Below are 22,623 nucleotides of genomic sequence, written 5' to 3'. Positions count from 1 at the left end.
TAATCAGAGGCCTGGCTTTGTGACTACCCTGTCCTCGCAGTGCCAAAAGGGGCAGAGAGGAGGAACTGGACTCTCAGCCCCCGGAAGACGTCAAGGGCATCATGAAGCACAGTCTTGCCTGACCCTTGGACTCCACTACCTGGATCTTTTGTAAAATTTAAGTCCTCTTTTGTCTCTCAGCTATAGTCCTGTTGAGTCATTCTCCACTAGAGAAAGCAGCTTATTCCCAGGTGGAGCTCCACCCCTTCTATTTTGATGTTAATTTTACCATTACCTGTGTGGATTACAGATTTCTGGTCCTACCCACCCTTGGAATAGAATAGATGCTGCCCAGGGCCTCGCTCCTGGAAAGGCTCGCTATGCGGCATGGGAAGAGCTTTGCCATTTCTCAGTGAACAGATTCTGGCAGCAAAGACTGCTGTGGGTTCTTTCCCAATAATTTTCTGTACGTAGATCCAACAGATTGGCCCTCAAAACTCCCTGGCACATAGCTGGCATTTGCCAGCTAGTAGGTGGACAAAATTTGATAGTATCTGAAGGAAGTGTGATGCAGATTGTTCTGTGTTAAGTTGGGAGAGATTGACCTTGTATTTTTTTTTTACTTTGGGTTTTTATTCTGAGTCAGTCCTTTAAAAATATTCCCTCATGCCCGATGGACGATCTGCCTTTTTATTAGCATTCACTTCTCCCTTGCCTGCCTCCCAAGCAGGCAGGCGTTTTCTTGTTTTGCTTTTCTTTTCCTTTACTGTACGATCCAGCCTGTCTGAGGAGACACCCAAATGCCAGGGCAGCGGAGCGCATAGTCAGCATTTACAGCGGGCTCTGCTACATTTTCCAGCCAGAAGGATGGGGGAACCGAGAGGGTGGGATCTTTGTGCGCAGGGCTTTGTGCAGCGGGGCTGCCGAGCATTGCTATTCCAGCCCTTCAACCTGCGCCAGACTGTTAATGTCTTAATGCTTATTCAAGTGTCAGGGAGTGCTGGCAGATGTCAGAGAGAATGGGAGGCTGTCAATAAGGAAATTACTTACATTCGCGGGGTGACTGCAGCAGTCTGTCAGGTAGCGTTTGAGAGGATGTCAAGCCGGAAAGAGGGAACCTCAGAAGAAAGGAAGGTGGCCGCAAACAGCATGGGGGAGGGCCCTTTGTAGCAAAATGGTTTAGAGATACTTTATTTTCCTTTTATTTCCAGAGCTAAACTCCAGGTACAGGGCCGGGGATAGAGCTCAGTGGCGTAAGTGCTTGCCTGGCAAGCCTGAGGTCATGAGTTTGATCCCTGGTACCAAAATAAGTAAATAAATAAAATAAACTCCAAGTACAGCAGTCATAGGTCAAGGAACACAGAAGAGGGTGTTGCCTATCTCTGGAGACCTTAAACACAAGAGTGGGCTGACAAGAGTTGCTGAAAAGGCCCCAAGAATCTCTTCCCTGGTCCTCCAGAAATGCATAACATGCGTGCTACATATTTATTCCGCAATTATGTAAGACATCTATCATGTGCTAGGTAGGGTAAATAGTTGCCTAAATGTACACAGGGATTACATTTTAAAACACATTCTTAGCCAGGCATGGTGGTGCATGCCTGTAATTCCAGCACTCAGGAGGCTGAGGCAGGAGGATTGTTGAGTTTGAGACCAGCCTGGGCTACAAAGTGAGCTCAAGGCCAGCCTGAACTGCACAGTGAGACCCTGTCTCAAAAAGACAATGAACAAATAAATAAATAAATAAATAAAATAAAATAAAACACATTCTTTGCCACATATAGTGGCACATGCCTATAATCCCAGCACTCAGGAGGCTGAGGCAGGAGGATCACTGTGACCTAGAGGCCAGACTGGGCTACAAAGTGAATTTTCAAGTCCAGCCTGAACTGCACAGCAAGACTCTGTCAAAACCAAAATAGAACTCCAAAACAAATGAACAAAACACATTCTTTAAATTCTAGGGAGAAAAGGCATATTCTCCTTGTGGGTTTAGGGTCTTAGGAGCTTGACTGAAGGAGGGTTGGACCCATGTAACATTGCAGCCTCTGCCTGCCTTACTTGCTTGTGTGGGCACACTTGAAGAATAAGCTTCAAGAGGAGGAAGGTGGGAGACGCTTTGCCTCCCAAAGCCCCCGTGGTTGTGGATTTGCCAAAGCGATCCTGTTTCTTACCTGCAGAACTCTGTCCTGGCCCCATTTCCTTACTGGTCTACGCAATCGCTACGCATCCCTCCAGCGTGTGTATCCTGTGTGCCTGGGTGAGGAGGGGGCGGACATACTGTTATCATTAATCAATAATCAGCAGCAATGGTCCAGTTACCAGAAAAAAAGCCACACCAGTTTTTGCAAAACTTGCCTCTTAGAGGAGCGGTCAGGCTTCTCAGAATCAGCCTGGAAACAGAAGACTGCTGCAGTGTTATCCCTGAAAAACACCACTGAATTCAGAGGGACTGTGACAGGCCCTCTCGTAGGTGACCATGGCTTCTAAGGGCTGTCTGCACTTCGTGTCCTACATCTCCTGTCCTAGCACACTGTCATGTCTTAGAACTTCTCCTAGCAATGAAAGAGCGGAAGTGAGGCACATTTGTTAGCTCATTTTAGACTGGTTAAGGAAGAGCAAATATTTTACTGATGGGAACTTCAGGATTAAGGGGCAGGAAAGCAGGCATCAAAGACAGATGAGTCACCTAAACCCCTGCAAGATGCAGCTGTAATGATTGGTCCCTATGGGGACAGAACCCACTGGTTTTGCTGGTTGGGCAGCACGAAGGGTGGCCTTAGGCAAATTTCAGGGCTGCACTTCCAGAGGCACTTCCCTCCTGCACCTCTGTTTTCCCTTGAAAGAGGTATGGAGCTGGGCTTCTGGGTTGGAATGCGACCCCCTGTTGGCCTGCCTGTATATTCAATAATTTCCAGGGCTCGGACCTCAATCAGTTTCACACCAGCCAGGGCCAAGTTTGCTGAGCTTTTTTAGGTCCCGCAGACCTTTGACATGCTCTCCCCGGGAGGGACCAGCACACCTCCGGTTGAAGAATGCCGCATGGCTTAACCCATCCCAGAGGTATTTGTCCTAACCGCCCACTCAGGATGCATGGGTTTCTTAGAAGAGTCTGCTCCCTGGGCTTCTTCTCCCTAAGTGGAGGCAGAGAGCAACCAGGCTGGATCTCTCTGGGATCCACATGTTAGCTTTGAAGTATCTTTCATCCCTGTAGCTGCAGGTTCTCCACTTCCTTTCCTACCGTCCTTGAGCAGAAGTATAGTCAGCCTGACCCTTTCTCCTGCCTGCTGCAAGAGTAAGCTTTGGGGAAAAAGTATGAATCAGCCAACCTAGGACTTAGATTCAAAGGAGTACGTGAAAACACAGAAAAACATGTATACAGCATCATGACAGAATCCTGGGAATGTCAGCAAAACCTTAACAGAGCTTTACATTTCCCACATATATTTATCCTCCAGCTTGTTTACTTGCAATATACTGTCCATTTTACTAAGTGACTGTTTTTAAAAAAATAAAGTCCATTGAAATCACCCCTGTTTTAAAAAAAGTAAAATTTATAGTATTTTCAAAACATTTTCCCCCCATTCTTAATATTATGATTGCTGTTATTCTCAATATGCTCCTTTTATCTCGTTCTCTAACTGGGTACTTGTCAAGGGGCAGTGGGGAAATACAATAACAAAGCCACTAACTATCATTTCTTAAGTATTTACTGAGTGCTGGGTTGTCTTTGCATTACCTCACTAAGACAATTTTAGGACAATCCATTATCCCTATTTTGCAGGTGGATACTGCAGTTCAGAAATTTTAAAGCATTTAAGGATGCTAGATTAGTAATCCCAGTTGAAAGAATCACTACTGTCAGCTGTAACATATACCTCTTTAAATGCTCTGGTAATATTATAACACCTTATATTTTTCCTTCATGGTACTTGTGACAGTTTGTAATTGTGTATTTACTTGTGTGATTATTTAAGGTCTCATGGACTCTTAGTATGAGAGTAGCAGAAATCATATTTATTTTTGCTATTTTAAGGCTGTTGCATAGTAAGATTATAATAGAAATGATTAATAAAGTGATGTAATTAATGACTAAATGAACTTCCACCTATCTAACTCCAGAATGTGAGAGTTTTACTTCAGAGAGCAAAATTATTTTTTATTTATTTATTTATTCATTGTCTTTTTGAGACAGGGTCTCACTCTGCAGTTCAGGCTGGTCTTGAGCTCACTTTGTAGCCCAGGATGGTCTTGAACTCACAATGATCCTCCTGCCTCAGCCTCCTGAATGCTGGGATTACAGGCATGAGCTACCACACCTGGTTTAAAATAACTTTTTAAATTAAGTCCTAGGTGAGGGGATATGCAAAGTGCTATATAATATGCAGAACAACCTTGTGCTATCTGAGCTGCCAGAGTTCAAATTCTACCTCTGCCACTTTTTTTTTGTTGTTTGTTTGTTTTCCAGTACCGGGAATCAAACTCATGACCTTGCACTTGCCAGGCAGGCGCTGTGCCACTGAGCTAAATCCTCAACCTCTCTACCTCTTTTTAACTGTTTGACCTTAGACATGTTACTTAACCTCTCTGTGACTCAGTTTCTTCATTCATAGAATGGGGTTAATAGTAGAATTCATCTCAAGCAGGAGGGTTCAGTGACTGTGCAATCTCTCAGAGCAATGCATGGTGCATAGAAAGTTCTGTGTATGTGTTGGACAGTATCATTATTTAGAAACCTTCTTAATATCTAGAAAGTATCCCAGTGTAGGGTCAGTCAAAGACTGCTGTGTGGAAGTGTTTACTGATTCAAAGCTCTTCTCTTGCCCTTTTGATAGGTCTTGAAGGTGTTAATCTTAAAGAAGCAGTGTTAGGTCCTTTTACTCTCAAAGAAAAAACATTCAAAGTAAGCCTGTCTTGGGATTTGGATCAATCTTTCATGTTACAATTTCAGAAATGAACTAATATAGCGAAGATAAATTATTTTTATCATTTTGAACATACATTACAGATATTCCCCTGAGAAATCTGCTATACTCCCCTCTCAGGCAGCATCCTCTGCACTGTATCAGTAATCCTGGAATGGGGCAGGGAGGTCACAGCCCTAGCCAGAGTCCCACAGTCCCACAGTTCATCATGACACTGGCTCCTGTTAGCTGCCTCTTACCTTGTTTCTTCAAGAAGAAAATAAAGATGACATGAATTAGACAACTGTCATGGGTTAGTGATTTGAAGCAGACCAGAAGTGCTCACCACAGGTTGTCTATAACATCCACTCCACCATATTCCTTTCCTCAGCCATCCCAGCCAGGGCCTGACCACCATTCTGTCTTCCCTAGCCGCATCTAGAGTGCTTCTAGCCTGCCTGGGACTAGGGTTCCCAGGTGCCCCTCTCCTCCTTCACTTCTCCCATGAGGTCAAAGGTTTGGGTAATAGAAGTAAGGCAGGAGAAAAATGAGGCATTTGACCAAAGCATCTGGTGGGAATTTGCCTTCATTTCTGCCCCTGACAGGATACGTGCTTTGCAGCGAGTTACTTAACCTATCTTCATTTCATTTTGCTCATCTCTGAAAATGACTCTTTCTCCAAGAAACATCTTCTAGGATTGCTTCCTTCCTTCCTCCGCCCTAGCTGTTTACATTGTGTTATAATAGCAGCAACATTAGTCCTGTTTTCAGTGTACACTTTCCCAGATCTTTCCCATTTATAATTTATCTCGTCACCTGACCAACATGGAGAGAGAGGTCTGGGATGTAGTTTCGTGGTAGAGTGCTCGCCTAGCATGCATGAGGCCCTGAGTTCAATCTCCTACTGAAAAATAAATACAATTGCAAGGCATTTGTAGGCGTAATTACTGTGTTTCTGGATAAAAGCTGACTGAAGACAAGTAGAAGATACATGATTTGGCAAGGTCCCAGACACCCCAAAACACTGATATGTTTCACTGTGGTCTGTCAGATATTTACGGTGGACTTGTGTGCATCACACCGGGCAAAATGTAAAGGTACGCTACAGTCCTGCTCTTTCATGTCATAGAATGCACAAAGGTAAATGGTAACCTAAAGTGCTAATGCTAAGAGACGAGTGAATGAACCCTAGTGATGATGTTTCATCTTATTGATTGGGATTTGAGGAATTTCTCCTTCTTCTTCTCCTTTTCCTCCTTCTCCTTCTTCTTTTCCTTCTCCTTTGCCTTCTCCTTATCCTTGTCCTTGTCCTTGTCCTTCTCCTCCTCCTCCTCATCCTTCTCCTTCTCCGTCTCCTTCTCCTTTTCCTTCTCCTTCTCTTTCTCCTTCTTCTCCTTCCCCTTCCTTCTCCTTCTCCTTCTTCTCCTTCTCCTCCTCCTTTCCCTGCTCCTTCTCCTCCTTCTCCTTCCTTCTCCTTCCTCCCCCTCCTCCTCCTTCTCCTCCTCTTCCTCCTTCTCCTCCTCCTCCTTCTTTTTCTCTGAAAATGGCCCCTCCTTCTCTTGTGGGTTCCATGGAGAGCTCCAAAGAGAAAGTGACTAATTTGACTTTGACCCCATTACTTCAGTATTTCATAAGCTCCAGCCTTGAAGTAGATGTCTTTCATCAATGATCTGTTTAGAATTTAAATCATACATGCTTAAATGGAATCTAAAACTTTGAAATTTGGTAGAACAATGAAAGTCAGGAATGGGATTTATCATGAAGCATTTTCTTCTCTTTTTTTTGTTTTGTTTTGTTTTGTTTTTTCTGGTACCAGGAACTGAACTCACGACCTTCCATTTGCCAGGCAGGTGCTGTGCCACTGAGCTAAATCCCCAGCCCCTGAAGCATTTTCTTCTGAATTGGTCTCTGAGTCCTTGTTTTAGCTGTGGGTATAAGAAAAGTATGCAGGGTTTCAGTTTCATTTCTAATGAAACTGGAAGGAAAAAGAATGGATTCTGAAACTCCACAAGAAGAATAAGGGCTACCTGAATGTCTGGAATACTCTTTATTATATATATTTCCCAAAAACTTTTGATAAGGTTTCTAAGAAATATTTAAACTGTTGAAATCTTTAAGGTGTTGGCATAGATCAAATAGGATAAAATATGAAAAGATATCTTGTGAAAACTCTCTCCCAGGTAATGATTTCCTCACCCAAGTAGCTAACCACTCACCAGTTCCTTGTTTTTCTGGCTCATTTTTTTATGTATAAAATAGTTCAGTAAAAATACATGGTTTTTGTGTTTTTTCTTTTCTATATATTTTGGAACAGGTATATGGCACAATGTTTCTTATCTAGTCTCATTATTTTTCTGTTACACCTGAAGTATTTAATATTGTGACTATCAAACTTATTTATTCAGGTCTTTAACAATGATTGTTTAGTTGCTTCTAACCTTTTGCTACAAAAGAGTGAGAAGTTTTACTTGTGCTATTTTAATCTATCTGTAGCTGGTATTGCTTAATCAATGCCTCTGTAATGCTTCCCTACATGGGAGATTCTCACCAGTCTCATGAGTTAAAGAAAAAGATATAGTCATATAGTTTTGTTTTACAGTTTTACTATTATGAATGGGAGTGAGCATGTTTCACCTGTGTACAGCCATGTCAGATACAAACTGTGTCCATATCCTTCACTGATTTCCTGTAAGTTTTTTCTGAGTACCACTTAATAGCAGTTCAGTAAACAAATATATATTCACTGTTTCCTTTGCTTACTGTGGTATAAACTTCCTTTTTATAGGAAGGTGGTCCTTTCTTTTATTTAAAGCTACTGGTGGTTAGTTGTGGCAAGTGTGAATGAATCATACACTTTCTTAATTATGTTTTTGGTTTTGGGGGGATGGGGTTGAGACAGGGGCTTGCTAGGTGGTTCAAACTGTCCTTGAACTTGGGGCAATCCACCCACCTCAGTTTCCCTGATGCGCCACCCTGCCTGGCTTATTATGTTTTAAAGATTAAGCCCAAATAGTATTTGAACAAATAGAAGCATAACTCTTTCCAAAGGCCTTCCCTCTACAGCGCTCCTCCATAGGTGTGAAATTTGGTCAATATGTTTGAAAAAAAAAACTACAACCGTGAAAAATTCCCAGCTCTTCTTCCTCCTAAAGTAACTATAGAATCATTTCACCTTTCCTTTCCTTGTGATAAGAACTGGAAGAACTGGTAATGTGCAAAGGAGTGTGTGAGAGAGAGAGAGAGAGACAGAGAGAGAGACAGAGAGAGAGACAGAGAGAATTGCCTGCAACTGAATTGATCTAACACTGCAGTTGAATTGTTTGCTTTTTTCCTCTCTTGGAAGTTTGAAAATAATTCTCTTCCAATCAATAGGTTGTTTTCAGAAATTTGGAAAATAGTAACTCTTTCTGATTTTTCTCCACAAGATAGAAAATTAACCTATTGGTTTTATAGTACACCAAGCCCAAAAATAAGAGGAGGCTGAGGGTGTCCATAAGCTGCATATTAATTATCAGTTAATTAACTCAGCATGTAAGCCATCATTGCAAGCCACCAGGCTTTCTGCTTAGCACTCAGAATGTGTAACAATAAACAAAAGATGTGTACCTTGCCTTCTCAAAGCTTGTAGCCTAAACCACTCACTCTTTACCCTAGTAACACCTGGGGCAGATCACCAGGGGAGCTTTACAAAAATAACAATACTTTTGCTCAAGTCAAGACTCACTAGCTGTGTAACTCAGGAACAGATCTTTTTAAAAACTGCCCCAGTGAAAGCCAGAGTTGAAAACCACTCATGTAACCAGACCCAAGAGATAGCTAGGAAACCATAAAATATTTTGAAGTGGAAGTGGTCATGGAAATTTTGATATGAACTACATAACACTGACTTTGAAGCATTCTTGCTGCAATATTTAACTGAAAAGTAATAAAACCTAAAGACTTGCATTCCAGTTTATTAGGAATATAGAGGATAGAGGAACATGTCAAATGGCACTTCAAGGAAAACTATCAGACAAATCCAGAAAGTGATACTTTCTCCAGGACAAAGGAATTCCTTCAAAAAAGGCAAGGTCAAGAAAAGCAGGGCAAGGTTGGAAGTAGGGTGAGGAATGATACAGATTATAAGAGAATAAAGAAACACCAGCTAAAGGGCCAAGCATAACATGAATTATGATGGCATCCTAATTTAAAATAACCTTAGGGACAAGTTAGGAAATTTAAATGTATAGTAGAAATTAGATGGCATTAGAGAATATTGTTGATTCTTCTTAAGTGATACTGATATTCTTATCTACGTACAAGAATGGCCTTTGTTGTTTCATTGTTTTGGTTTTTTTTTTGAGACAGGGTCTCATATAGTCCAGGATGGCCTTGAATTTGTAGTGATCCTCCTGCCTCAACCTCCCGAGTGCTGTGACTAGAGGCATGTGCTGCCACTCCCAGTTAGAGAACATCTTTATTTTTAGGAAATGGGCAGTAAGTCATTTTTAAGGGTACCTAAAATTTTCAAAGGTTTCTTCAGCAACCAAATGAAACCACACATAGAGATAAGCAAGTATAGTCACACTTTTTAAAGAAGTTTTGAGGAGGCTAAGGTATGAAGCATGGGCTGCTGAATAATGACGATAATTATATTTATTTAACTACTATTTATGGAATGAGTTCTATTGCTGGATATTGTGATAATGAATTTATATGCATGATTTAATTTCATTCTTAAAACCAGCATCATTTTAACCTTATAAATGAAAAAATTGAAGCTTCAGATGGTTGAATAATTTGTTCCTGTTCACATGGAGCCAGGATTTGAACCAAGTCCTTCCTCTTTCCGTGGCTGATGATGCTGACCATTAGGCAGCTCTGCCCGCCCCACACCGGGACGTCACCACTTCTGGGGAAGTGGAAAACGCATGGGCTGTGGTTGCTTTAGCTGTTGCTCTTACTACCATGTGAGTCCATCTAACTGGTTTTCTGGTGGGTTTTTTGAGACACGGTTTCACTGTGTAGCCCAGGCTGGTATCACATTCATGGCGATCTTTCAGCCTCAGCCTCCTGAGTGCTGGGATCACAGGACTGCGCCTCCTCGCCTGGCTCATCTGATTGTTCATGTGTCTCTGTTGTGAACTGTGCTTGTGGTGTAAAAAACAGTCCTCTGAGGGAGGCCCAGGTGGATCCGTCTTGCCGTTGTTGTTTATTAGATATTTGTTCTTAAGCGATATTTTAGAAATTCCCTGAGGTTCAGTTTCCTTTTCTATAAAGATGGAGATAATATTGAGTGCTGTATATGACTGTTATATGGATTAAACAGATGTAGAAAGTCAGCACTTAATACAACCTCTGCCATCTAATAAATGTTCAGTAAATCTGCCTCCAGCTTTCCTTAAATTAATTTGGATGGCTGTAAAAGATTCCTGCTCATACAGAAGAAACTGTCCGGTGTAAAGTGCTTTGCGATGTTGGGTCTTTCAGTTAGGTCCATCGACTACCAGCTCAGTGTCAGGGCAGTGGTTTGAACCCCTAAAACCTCTAACCAAACTCAATGACTATTCAAAAATACATACTTGCTAGTGTGAAATCATCAATATGACTGTCACTTGGATTCATCTGTTGTTTTGTTTTCTCTGAGACAGGGTTTTACTGTGTAGTTCAGGCTGGCCTCAAACTCATGGCGATCCTCCTGCCTCAGCTTCCCAAGTGCTGGGATGGATTCACTTGTTAAAATTGTATCAGGTATTAAAACAGTCCCTCTAGGAATTTAAAATTGAGATATTGTCAACACGTTATGAAAAACCAGACAAGCTGGGAATGTTGGCACATGCCTGTAACCCCAGCACTCAGGAGGCTGAAAGGGAAGGATTATTGTAAATTCAAGGTCAGCCTGGGCTACATAGCGAGTCCAAGATCAGAATGAACTACATATTGAGACCCTGTCTCAAAAGACAAAAAATAAAAATAAAAACAAAAATAAAAAGTAAAAAAGTAGGAAAAAAAAGACACCAAGCAGAAACAGTCATTGTTAATCTATTTTTGCTGGGCATGGTGGTGCACGCCTGTAATCCCAGCACTCAGGAGGCTGAGGCAGGAGGATTGTTGCAAGTTTGAGACCAGCCTGGGCTACAAAGTGAGCTCAAGGCCAGCCTGAACTGCATAGTGAGACCCTGTCTCAAAAAGACAAAAAAAAACCACCTATTTTCACTCCAGGTAAATGGAATAGTGTGAGAAAAGTCACTGGGACTGGCAAATTTAGCTCCCCCTAAGACAGGTAACTCACTTGAATGGATCACTGTGTATATAAAGTATAAATGACAGGTAAACTTGTTAAGATTGGCTGAGAATTTGACTGCGTAAATATAGCAAGCCACTGTCAGTTTTGGATCAAATGAGCGCTTCGGGCTCCAGACACACCAGCTCTCAGAGGCAGTCTAACTCGAGGCAGCGCCTGTGTGTCTCTGTGTAGAGGGGGTGGCCATCAAGTGGGCAATCATTTCTCCAACCTCAACTGCAGAGGGGCCAGAAATGGCAAAGGAAGGGAAAGAGAATTCTGAGGACCCAAGTTAAAGCCCATGGCCACCGACAGGATGTAGCAAGCAGCTTGGTGAGAACGCCATGCAGGCTCAGGTTTCCGAATCACTGGGAGAAAGGTGCTGTCGTGAGGAGGGGAGGAGTCACCTGATAGAAATAGCGAGGTCCTTGGACCTCATCTCCAGCCTTTCAGACATCAGTCATCCCACAAACCGTCCTGAGAGCAGAAGCCCATCCTGATGCGGAGAGACAGGGGCTGTAGGTAGGGGAAAGACAAGGGAAGGCCTCGCTGAGCTTTATCAAAAAGTAATAGGCAGCTTCAGCCTTTGCAGCTGGACTCGAATTAAAAAGACAAAGACAAAGAGGGAGAAAATAATCAGGTCCAGAAAGGGCCCACAAACAGGATTAACATGAAAATCGCCTACTTCCCTTTTACTTAATCCTTAAACCACCTTTCCCTAAGGCTCCTCACCCACCCAGCACCAAAGGACACAAAGGTCATATGGTCCAAAGAAATTCACAGTGCAGAGCAAAAACAGCCAGGAAGCCAACCAGATTCCAAGAGCCTGAACAGAGAAAAAACTCAATAAAAAGAGCAGGGCGCCAAAGCCCAGGAATAATTCACTTTCATATACTTCCATTTGCCCAGAGTTGCTACCTGTCACCTCTCTCTTACCCACCCGTGAAGAAATCTCTTCTTTCACTTCATTTTTTGTTCTTGTTATTGTTTTTAGACACAGGTCTTTCTGTGTAGTAGGCTGGCCTTGAACTCACTTATGTAGCCCAGGCTGGCCTGGAACTCAGAACTCACAGTGATCCTCCTGCCTCAACCTCTTGAGTGCTGGGATTGCAGGCATGTGTCACCATACCTGGCTTCTTCTTTTACTTTAAACTCAGCTTCTTTAATTCTTTACTGATGCTGGGTTTTAAATCGCCCAGAGCTATAATTTCCAATATATCAGCAATTTACTGTCAATCCCTAGATGTTACACTAACACTGCAAGTTTAAAACTGACATGTCTAATACTGAGGCAAGAGGATTGCAAGTTCAAGGCTAGTGGCAACTTAGTAAAGTCCTGTGTCAAAAAATACAGAAGACTGGGAGGGTAGCTCAGTAGTAGAATGCCCCTAGATGTGGTTCACCTGTACCACAAAAACAAAACAACCAAACAAAAATGACTGTGAGATATAGCCCATCTCAATTTACAAAGCATCTGACGTCTTATGAACCTAGACTTGAGCTCAGAATGCAAAGGCAAGCAGAAACACCAAAACAACGCCCGGGATTTGGAGGCAGATTTATTTATGTAGACGGGCACTGATCAGGATCACTTCCAAAATATTAGGCCCTGATCTGTGGTGGTCTAGGGCTTATATGAGAAAGGCAAGCAGGAAGCACAGGGGCAGAATGGCGTGTCATTTGGGGATTGGTTTATACAATGTGCATCAGAGTGACCAGTTACACATCACAGTGACCAGCTGTTGTTCAGGAGCAACCAGAACTGGAACAGGAACTGTTCCCTGGGCAACTAAGAAACTGAATTGCAAAGGCTCCCTCTTCCCTGGGGCATGGGTTGATTACTCGGAGATTGTAACTTGAAAAATTTTTACCAGTGTTGCCTGGGGGATCTGAAAAGAGAAAGGGCCCAGTCTGGGGAAGAGAAGGAGAAGAGAAGAGAAACTCAAAAAATTCCTGAAAAATTCCTGAAGCCTTAGGAGGGACCTTGATTTGATTATTGATTGGGAAGTTTCTCAAGTTCATGTTGCTATACTTAGCTTTATTTTTTAATTTTTTTTTTTTTATTTTGTGGTGCCAGGAATTGCACTCAGGACATAGTGCTTGCTAGGCAGCCGCTTGTGCCTACAATTAGCTTTAAAGAGTTTGTCTTTTTGTTTTTTGGTTTTTCTCCGGTACCGGGAACCGAACTCACGACCTTGCGCTTGCCAGGCAGGCGCTTTGCTGCTGAGCTAAGTCCCCAGCCCCTTAAAGAGTTTGTCTTGACAGAATATATATTTCCATCTCACCAGTAGAAAGATTTGTGTCCATTTTTATTTTATTATTTATTCTGAATCTGAAGGTGACTGTGTTTACCATTAGTTTTAGTGCAAGAGCAGAGACAGGAGTAGCCGGAACTGCATCTATTTAGAGATGTTTTCAAAACAGAATGTCCTACTTCAGCTATTTTGGGGAAAAATACAGCTTGTTAGTATTTTGGAAGCTAAAAAATCTGAGTTCATGACTGCCTCGTGTAACAGCTGGTGTTTGACTTTTTAACTTAGGAAACCAGGGCATTTAAAAAAGAATTTGTTGTGAGTTATTTAAACAACAATAACAACAAACAGAACTAAGACAAATGTTTTATCTGTGGAATTTTTGTCTAGACTGAGACATTTCATTTTACTTTGGCTATGATTCTTGCTGCAAGAGGTGTTAAATGCATACTTCTGTAGAGAAGGCCATGGTCTTCCTTAGATTTATTACCTCACATACTTGGGAGATAATCTCTTAAGTCACTGAGGAATAGTCTCTGAGTCACAGAATTCATATTTTTCTTCCAACTTTTTCCAAACACTACTTATATAAACAACAGCCATGTCCTTTCACCCCAACCCCAAATATACCCTTTCAGTCTAACGACAGACCTGAGGTAAAAAGGCCGGTTCCACTACTAGGGAGACAAGTCCACGTTCATCCTCCATTTTCTTCCTGTTCTTGACCACTCTTCAGAGGCAGCTAATTGGAGACAATTGTGTGGATAATTGTAGATTCTAAAATTATCACCAGTTAATTCCAGGCCTTGGAAACATTAATCATATGCTAATGATGTTAGTGAGAGAGATTTGACTTTAAAGCAGGTTTCTGTCAAGAATCAACACTCACTTATGTGTGAACTATGCATCGCAATGCCGTTCAGCATCTGAGAAGGCGGGCGGCACACACAGCCACATGGGAAGGCAGGAGGGGCCAACGTGAAGAACTGTGCCAGAGCATGGCATTGTTTTTTTCTTTTTAATTTTAAAGAGAATAAAAAAAAATCAAAATAACAACAACATAGACAAAAGCAGCACAACACAAAAAGAATAAAAATGAGACAGTGTTTCAAAACAAAATGATAGGAATTAACAGTAGCTATTATATTACATATTGTTATCTTTAACGAAGTTGCTCAGATTACCAGATGTAAGAATGCAAGATTGATCAAACCATTAAAGAGAATAAAAAGTAAAAATAAAAACCTTAGAAATGATACAGAGCTTCATTAAACAAGACGGTAGGGATTCACCAATGGTTGTTAAGCATGGCATTCTTGAATAAACTCATATCACATGTATTACAATTTTGCACAGTAGGACCCAAACAAATTACCTGGCTTGTTAGTGGGTGTTTGTATCCTATAAATGTGATTAGTCAGTAATCAGAAGAACTTATCAGTATGTACTGCTTTCAAATGTAGGTTTAGAATATGGACTTTAAGGTCATATAGTATAGCTTCATGAAAATATCCAATTTTAATTACAAAATTCTTTCAGTTTTAAAAAAATTCGTTCATTTTTTGAGAACTTTACAAACACCAAATGATAAGCACTTGTGTATCCATCACCCTAAAAAGATACTAATGAACATGCTGTCATATCCACTTTATGTCTTTCTTTGGTGAAAGAAATCAAATGTACAGAGAAAGCTGAAGTTCTTCCTCATTCCCAGGCACACCTCTGTCCCTTCAGGCAGTCCTTTTCCCTGATTCTCCAGTCCTATACAGTTATGATCAGTTCATTTTTGTGTGCAGAAAATATGCTTAGTGTTGTAGTTTTTCTGTAACAATATCTAAATATACTGCTCAGAATTCCTTGTTTTATTACTGAAATAATGATTATCCATGTGTGAAATCAATGTTTGGACATATTATGATTTTAAACTTCACAAATTCATCCAGAAAAGATCAGTTACTTTATTATATGAAGGAGAGAATACTTTATATAGTTTCATGATAACCCAGATTAGTTAAGGAAGCCTTTGTAATTGACATAGTTTCTTGAATATACTTTATGAAGTCTGATTAGTAGTCTAGACCATGGCTACTTTAATGATAAAGCAACTAGAGGTTTTCGCTATCATGAATATTAAATAATACAGTAAACGGTACTAGCAACATCTAGAGAATTTTGATTAAAGGCATTAGTAATATCTACAGTATTATCCTTTATCATTTTATTAAGGTATTTAATTGAGAATATTTGTCATCAGCATTTGAAAACAGATTATACTTCTATAACATCAAAGTAGCCCCTTAGATTCACCCTTTCAGGAATAATTTGGAAATAAAATCCTGTGGTAGGGTTATTTTGGGGCTCTTTGGTGTAACTTTGCTATTATCTTGGATTTGGGGGACAGGGTCTTACTATGTAGTTCAGACTGGCCTTGAACTCACTTTGTAGCCCAGGCTGGCCTCAAACTCAGCGATCCTCCTGTCTGCCTCCTGAATTCCAGAATTACATCAGTGTGCCGCTGTGCCTGGCTTACCCTGATTATCTTGTTAACCTTGGATGAATCATTTATTCACTCTGGGACTCAATTTCTTCATCTCAAATAATGCCTTGGTTGATAAGATGAAGGTGGAGAAAAATTAAAAGAAGTGCTCACTAATATTTCTTTCAGCTCTAAATTTTTATTATTCTATTATTATTCATTTTCTTCTCACTTCCTTCTCACTCAGGGTTCTAGGACACAGACTGATAATTAGTCAAAATTTGAGGAAGGCTGGGTGTGGTGGTACACGCCTGTAATTTCTGCATTCAGGAGGCTGAGGAGGGAGGATCGTTGCGAGTTCAAGACCAGCCTGAGCTACAAAGTGAGCTGAAGGCCAGCCTGAACTGCATCGTGAGACCCTGTCTCAAAAAGACAGAGAAAAAAAAAATTGAGGGGATCATCTAGAAAAAAATAGGCTTAACATTAAAGGTATAACAATCTCAAATATAAAACTTCATAATAAGGTCAAATAATTCAGAAGTAACCAGACAAAAACTGCTAGAGAAAGAAGTTAACAAATAGAGAATTGTACTTTATTATATCTACTGTAAATATTTTATGGGATGAAGAGTATTTATTTATTTACTTATTTTGGTTTTTTTCCAGTACCAGGGATTGCACTCACAACCTTGGGCTTGTCAGGCAGGCGCTGTGCTGCTGAGCTAAATCCCCAGCTCCAAGAGTATTTAAATAAGCTCATATTCAAGAGTTGAGTTTCTACTCAAAACAGGGACATAGCTAATGTAAAAGACAAACACTGAAGATTATTGAAAATTTCCTTGTTACTGTGGAAAACAAGTTGCTGTGCATTATATAATCAATGACTATCCCATGATCTTGTGATCAGGTCAAGTTATATTCTCTATCATCAACACTTGATCTTAGCCAAAAGGCCGAGAAGTGATATCCATCATCAAGAATTTTCTTGAGAATGTTGCAAACAATTAGCTTGTAAGAATAAATGGGAGCCAGGCTGTGGTGGCTCATGCCTGTAATTCCAGCACTCAGGAGGCTGAGGCAGGAGGATCGTTGCCTGGGCTACAGAGTGAGCTCAAGGCCTGCCTGAACTGCATAGTGAGACCCCGTCTCAAAAAGACAAAAAAAAAAAAAACAATAAATAGGAATCTGGGTATGGTGGTGCACGCCTGTAATTCCAGCACTTGGGAGGCTGCACGAAGATCATTGCAAGTTTGAGACCAGCCTGGGCTACAAAGTGAGCTCAAGGCCAGCCTGAACTGCATATGAGGCCCTGTTTCAAAAAGACCAAAAAAAAAAAGAATACATAGGAATTGGCAAATGAGTGAAATAATAGTGCTTATTAAATATAGTAAAGCTGCTTTCAACAGTTTTTGCCTATAAATGAAGATGTAGTAAGTTTTTACATCTTAGGGGATTTGAAACTCTACTAATTCTGTGTTGGAATTTCTCATGCATTTGTTTCATTCTTTTGTGCAATTTTAGAGTCTAGGGGTAAAAAAAGCGACAGTGATACAAATATCAACACAGGCTGTGGAAGAAACCTGAAATTCTCTCTGCCACCCAATCTCCACCTACATAGAAGCCTCTTCCCAGCATGCAGAGGGATATCTATCTAGGCTATTTGGGGATTCCCAGAAGAGGAGAATCCATGCTTCCTGTCAGAACCAAATTACCCTCACGAACCCAGTGCTCTCCCCATCGAGTTAGTAGATGTGAAAGAACACTGTAAACATATTGATGTTGGGGGATCATCACTGAGATGACTGTTCCATAGCCAACCTAATCACAGATACCCCAGGTGGCAGAGAGTTCAATACAGTTACCAAGGAATTGATGGCACTGGGGACTAGATAGGGATTTGGGGGTCTTAAATTTCTCTCTGTCTCTCCCCCGCCTCATGCTTAGGATTGAACCCAGGGCCTTTTCGCTAACCTACATCCCCTGCTTCCCCCTCTTTTTTGAGACAGAGATTTGCTAAGTCGCTATAGGCTTAAATTTGTGATCCTCCAACCTTCCTGTCGCAGCCTTCCAGATGATAGAATGACAGATATCCACCACCACCCTCGGCTTAGATATTTACATCTGTATGCCCTGCCTTGGTCAACCTTCTCGCCATGTTCCAGGCATGAGCATATTCAGAGGCCATGCCAAGCACATACACACTTTGTATGACTATAAAATTTCAGCGTGGCACCCAGGTAAGTGAGGCTGCCCATGGACAGGCTTCCTTTTACTCAGACCCAAAGCAGGAAGCATGCACGAAACCAAAGTACATCAATCAGCCTCCCTCCCCCATTACTCTAGGCCTTTTGGTGAGGAGGAAAGGGAAGTCGTGGGGAAATCAGCACATGGCAAGGGGAAATCAAGTGGTTTTCTCTGTGGCCTGGAGCTGAACTGGTCTAGTGGGCCTGGGCCCGTGGCACGGTAACCCATCTTTCCAGTTTAAGCATGGAGGAAAGAGGATCTGAGGAGAGGGGACCCCAAGGAGTGACCCCTGGGACTCTCCAGTCTGTCTGTCGTGGCTTCCCCATATCAAGGTGGTATTTTCCCCTCCTCTTCAGAGCACGAAGGATTTTCTTCCTCTTTCTTTAAATCCAATTTCTGTGAAATCTTAATTACTTTTTTCCTTGAACATAAAATAGCTTGTTATCTATTGAGTGCTCTAGGTATCATAGGTTCTTTGCTTTTAATTTCTTACCTGTTTAAAAAAATTATTGGGTTTGTATGTCCCAGAGAGGCTGTGACTATTTTTGAACTCAAGTTAACAAGCTGCTAAGTTTTATTAGCATAACTTGCTTGGGAACTATTAAGTGCTTTTCTTAAATTACACCTGATCATTCTTTACGTTTTTGATTTATGAAATTCTCATCCTCTCTTTCCAACACATAAGACAGGTCAAGTACACCCTACGTAATCAAAGATGGGTTTGCCTGCCTGGGCCGGAAAGCCAGAAGGCCTAGAGCAGTGGTGGCGAACCTATGGCACACTGCCACAGTAGGCTGTTTGTTATCATTGAAAGCTCTACAAGGTTCGCCATCGCTGGCCTAGGGTGTGCAAGGCCAGACTGACAGTTGACAGGGCAGGTGACCAGGGCTGTGGTGCTCTTCTGCCTACAAGCTGGGGTTGCGCTCTCCCATCTTGGAACTAAACACAGTCATATTTCAGAGACACTGAGAGCATAAGTGAGAGAGAAAGTGCAAAAATGTTTTGGGGAGTTACCTGGCCATTTCATCCGTCCCTGGAAGATGCAGAGAGACTTGGATGCTGAAATAATTTGGACACCATCCCTGACTTCTTACACTGGAGCTGTAACCCATTCCCTTGTAATTTTCCCTCTTTTGTCCTATCTGGTATTCCCGTGCCTCATTCCCCTTTAGCATGAAGAGTATTAAGTATCTGAAGATACTGTGAGATTTTCATTTAAGGTTAAAGTATCATAATGAAATCAGAAGTCACAAATAACGATATTAAACTTGGGTTTATGAAAAATGTGTTTTTTGAGACAAAATAGTACACGTTGCTTTTCAAGGAAACAACGGGCTTCTAGCTTCAGTTAAATACATATATCTTCTAATTTTAACATAATTTCGTAAATCTTAAGTAATTAAATCTGTTTTATGGAGTCCGAAGACAGGCGCACTGGAATCAGAGATACGTAGGTTATATTCAGGATTCTCTAGCTGAGTGCCCTTGGCAGGTCATTTACCTTCCTTCGCCTTATCTCCTCATCTGACAAATGCCAAGAGCAGTAACTGCCTCTCAGGGGTTTGCTGAAAAGTGGTGCAGGTAGAAAGTGGAAAAGCATGTGACCGTGGGTAAAAGGAGTGGACACTGACATAGAGCCCCATGGCCAAGTGATGGAAAAAGCCTAAGTTAGATGAAGGAGACGGGGCGAGATGGACTACACAGCAGCACCTCAGCGAAGACCCACATGGCCATCTGGGAAGACAGCCCGAGCACTGTTCTGGGGAGGTGGATTGAAAAAAAGACACTAAATACGGTGTGGTGAAAACGGGGATTTTAGATGGCGTAAAATGAAAAAAGAACTACAATAAAAGAAAGGAGGTTGGATTTGGATCTAATTCTGTGGGGCTGAGATGCAAAAGGATCAGAAGAGAGAAGTCATCCCTGGCACAGAGCCTGCCCGATAGTGGACCACCGGTGAAGGTAGCTCTTACTCCTTACGGAACCTGGTGCTGCTCCGCAGGGCTTCGTCTGTGTGAACTTGATGGCCAGCAATGAGCTCGCTGATACCTGGAAGGGTAGGAATCGGGCCGGCAGGGTCCAGGAACCAGATAGACGTTATGAGAAGCAGAAAATGGAAATAATATTTTTTTCATGATAGAGAAAAATTAAGACAATTGTAGCAGCAATGACTTATTGAAAAATTACCATGTGCCAGACATTCGTTTATTTAACATATATAACAATATATATCATCTATATCTCCCAGGGCCTTTGCACTGAGCTGTGTCCCTTGCCCTATTTTTTACTTCAATGTAACATATGTCTTTAGTACTACTTTTTTATTTTACAGGGCCTCATTAAGTTATTAAGTTTCCCAGCCAAGGCTTGAACTTGTGATCCTCCTGCCTCAGCCTCCTAAAGTGCTTAGATTACAGGTGTAGACCATCATGCCCAGGCCTCCGCCCATATATATTTATTGAGTGCTTATCTGTCCATCACTGTTGTAGACTTTGGGAATATAGCATGTAAATCACAAACCCTGCTAATAGGGAGCTTACATCTCGCAATGCAAGTAAAATATACAGTATGCGAAATGCTAATACGTCCTTTGAGAAAACAATAACGACAAAAAGCAAACAAGGGCTATACAGAGTGGGGGTAGTAATAATTTTAAATGGGGAGAGCAAGGAAGGCTTCTGTGAGGTTATTTCAAACCTGTCCCATGCTTTACATCTTGTAATGTTCTCACTGAAGAAGTTACTTTAACACCATGCTGCTTTTCAGGTGGGTAACTGGGCCCCAGAGTCCCTGTGGGCCTTCCCTGAGGTTTATAGGTGGCTATGTGTCAGAGGCAGGCTCGGGGCTCAGGCGCTGGACTCCAGAGCTGTCCCCGTGTGTAACACTTCTCCTGTAGGGAGCTAGAAAGAGCCCCCGGGCATCTGCCGGAATGGACAGCGAGCAAGTCGCCTGAAAAACATTGAATCCATATTATCACGGTATCAGTTTTACCTTTTGAGATGCGTCTTGTGTGCGGAGTGACTCCCAAACATAAAACGACACAATCTTCTGGGTTCACAGGTCGCCAGGGACCCATCAGGGAGCCCCGTTATGAAATCCTGATCCGAGTCCAGCCCTTTTCCTTTCTTGCTACAGGACCAGGGACCTCAAAAGTGTAAGGGAGTTGCCTAATGTCACAGGGCCTTTTGGTGACAGTCCCAGGACGAGAACGGAGCTTGAAAAAAACAACTAACCAGTACAAGCCCCAAAGGTCCACCGTCCTGGGCCTCTCTGGAGTGCAGAGACCTCTGTAGAGCCGGACATTCGTTCAGGGAGAGGGATTTAGTCGGTGAAACCCGCTAGCAAATGGGCGGGGGAAGGAGGAAGGTGGGGGCCGTGAAGTGTGCCCCTACCTCCCTCATCCTAACAGGGTAGATACCACTGGTTGTTTTGTGTATATAAGGGAGCTCCGAGAAAAACTACTTTCTTAAGGGCAAGAAGGACTCCTGATCATGGACCTTCTTTTTCCCTATCTGTGGGTTTCTTTGTTTCCATCATTTCTGCCCTCGGCTTTCTTCTATCTGTCCAAGGCGAAGTATTGAGGTTTTCACCCTTGTTTTTTCTTAGTTATCAAGTATCCCGCGGCAGCCTAAGCATGTGGTTGCCATGACAACACAGCCTTCGCCGCGGCCGAGCCTCAGGCTTTGCCCGCGTCAGTTTTCACCGAGTGGTTCGTTTCCCTTGTGGGACTTCCAGCGCCTGTCACTCGGCAGCGCGCTCGGTACCGCCCGCCCCGCATCCTCCTAGCGGCAGCACCAGCCCGCCCGGCCCCCAGCGCCCCGGCGTTTTGCACAACCCCAGCTCCCCCTAAGTTCCCGCCGAGCCGAAGTCCTGTGGTTCCTCTCTGATCTGAGTCCCCTGGCCAGCAGCCTTCAGCTCATCATAGCGTTAATAGATACCGCAGAACGAGTCAAGCCGGTATTTACAGGTGGTACACAGGTAAATGAATGCACACTCAAGCGTACACACTGCACAAACCGCCCCGGGCAGGTGCACTCCGGAGGAGCCTGGGCTGCAGCCCGCCGGACCAGCGAAGCCAACCCCGCGGCTCTGGACACTGGATCAGTGGGCGGTACCAGCGTGGGCGGTGAGTGAGGCGTGATTGGTCTGCGCCCTTGGGGGGGCGGGGCCGGCGGTGAGCGGCAGCCGTGTGGGAGGTGAGCTGTGCCGTGATTGGCCGGCGGCGGGGCGGGGCCGGCGGCGGGAGGCGGGGCCGGCCGCGGAGTGGGTGTGCGCGGCGGCCGGTGCGGTAGTTTCAGTATAAACAAGGAGCCCTACTGGTTCAGGCGGGTTTTCGTCCTCCTCTCCGCGCGCTTTCCTAGCCTGCCCTTTGGCCGCGTTTGGAGGCGCGCTGCACGCAGCCGGGTGGCAGAGGACCCGGGGTTTCTCTGAGTGCAGGTAGGTGGCTCCCTGGCGGGATGATTCTCCCGGGGGTCGGGGGCCCGCGGCGGGGACGGGGCGCCGAGG

The 22,623-nt window shown here is 42.9% G+C and overlaps 1 protein-coding gene and 1 long non-coding RNA gene across 5 annotated transcripts in view; one reads left to right on the top strand and one right to left on the bottom strand.

The window, feature by feature from the left end:
* The window catches only part of Rasgef1b (RasGEF domain family, member 1B), a 783,333-nt gene that overhangs the window by 721,396 nt on the left and 39,314 nt on the right, over window positions 1-22,623 (top strand). Inside the window, exon 1 of one of the 4 annotated variants that reach the window (XM_005388233.2) lies at window positions 22,408-22,554. The exons of the other annotated variants lie outside the window; for them this stretch is intronic. The gene's annotated coding sequence lies outside the window, so the exon portion shown is untranslated. Of the gene's footprint in view, window positions 1-22,407; window positions 22,555-22,623 lie in introns of those variants that run through there. 4 annotated transcript variants of the gene reach the window in all.
* Window positions 19,372-22,231, bottom strand: LOC102030111. The gene is made up of 2 exons (XR_261561.2): window positions 20,815-22,231; window positions 19,372-20,166 (listed from the first exon to the last, which is right to left on the bottom strand). It is a non-coding gene; the product is annotated as an uncharacterized LOC102030111 (long non-coding RNA).

This window comes from Chinchilla lanigera, unplaced genomic scaffold (genome assembly GCF_000276665.1).
Source record: "Chinchilla lanigera isolate Chin_1 unplaced genomic scaffold, ChiLan1.0 scaffold00032, whole genome shotgun sequence".
Classification (NCBI taxonomy): Eukaryota; Metazoa; Chordata; class Mammalia; order Rodentia; family Chinchillidae; genus Chinchilla; species Chinchilla lanigera.
Note: the sequence above shows the minus strand (reverse complement) of the source record. Positions and strands in the feature narration are given on the sequence as shown.